This window comes from Lucilia cuprina, chromosome 2 (genome assembly GCF_022045245.1).
Source record: "Lucilia cuprina isolate Lc7/37 chromosome 2, ASM2204524v1, whole genome shotgun sequence".
Taxonomy (NCBI): Eukaryota; Metazoa; Arthropoda; class Insecta; order Diptera; family Calliphoridae; genus Lucilia; species Lucilia cuprina.
This window is the reverse complement of record NC_060950.1, coordinates 19,367,567-19,369,215: the sequence shown is the minus strand read 5'-3', so window position 1 is coordinate 19,369,215 and position 1,649 is coordinate 19,367,567.

The following is a 1,649-nucleotide window of genomic DNA, read 5'->3' as shown; positions in this document are numbered from 1 at the left end:
TAAGATTCTAGTGCAAAGCTAGCATACAACAAGAGTCTTGTGTTAAACTAAGTGATTGAATGCATGAATGAGTGACACAAAAATGCACTTCCTCTTAAATACTAGATTGAGTGAGAATTGTTGAAAAATCATGAAGACATTTATAAACTATTTACGTGTCTAGCATTGACAGTCAAGTGTGGGCCAGTAACGTGATAGTAAAATTGATACAGACTACAAGTGTATGGAATTATGGTTGGTTATAAATAGGTTTTGATTTATTTTGCAAGTCATTAAATGTGACAGATTAGTAAGAATGCTGACATTTAAATATTATGCAAAATAATGATGAAGGTTGAAGATTGTGATATACGAACACTTAAGATTAAATGACATTATTATGGAATAAAGCTATAAACTAAGATGAAGATGTGACAGATAATGGGTATAAGCAAACTTGCCTTCAGGATCAGGAATTATTACTTACATCCAAACATATGTGGCCTATGTATTTTAGTATCACTCTGGTAATAATCGAGTAAGAAGCTGAACATCATCCTATACAGTCTGATTTTAAGATTTTGTCGAAATCACTGGAAAGCCATATTCGGACTAAGACGAACATTTATAAAAACGTTCAACGGGTAAAGGGATTTTCGCTTTCAGAATGTTCTTCATTATTGTCTAAGAGAACAAGTTCTTTTCGTTCAAAATGTCCATAGATCTTATGACACACTAAATTGAGTTTAACGTGAGCACCTGACTTGACGGCCTTATCTCACTGTGGTCTTTTTCATCCACTGGGTAGACTTAAGAACGGTCTACCATCGCCCCTTTATTCTTGAATGAAGAACGCAGGTGGAAATTTTTGTACATTGGCTCTGACCAGTCCATGCACAAGTACTTTGCTGGAGTACTCGAGCTATCTAATCTCTGACCATTGGATGGCCTCTGTTTATTCGGCCACAGCACCTAGAGACGTAACCGGTGGTCCGAAGTACGATTCATAAATAAGACATAGACATTGTTCTTAATCACAGGGACACATTGGGGTAATTCTTCAATTCACCATTCAACCCAGCACACTTTTCATCCATACGACACATTCATAAGAGAAAAACATACGATACATTCATTAGGTAGACGAGTGGGATAAGGCCCGACGAACCTCACATTCATCCCGTACCATATACAATTAATACTAACTCATTTCCAACGCTTAGTCCCACAGTCACTCCATCTGTTAGGTATCTGTTGTTTTCGGCAACGGCACCGAACTTATCCCAAAATATTGACTTTTATCATGCATCACTCTTTTAGCCGCCACTTACTCTCCCCGCGAATATGGGTTTAAACCACAGCCACTACGTGGACCTCTGGCATTCTATGCAAGGACTAAGCCAGGTAGTAAGCAATTTTTCAGTCCCGGCCAGACTGGAGATATTGGCCACCTCTTTATACCCCGGGATTGAATAACACCAAGGCGGAGGTCTCGCCAAGGTAACATGCCCCCGGGAGGAATCTAAATTGACATTATGACAAAAAAGTGATATAATGTCCTAAAGGTCTAGGAATCTCCATGGACATTATGACAAAAAAGTGATATAATGTCCTAAAGGTCTAGGGACATTATGTCACTGGACATTATGACACGCCACCTTTTTCCGACA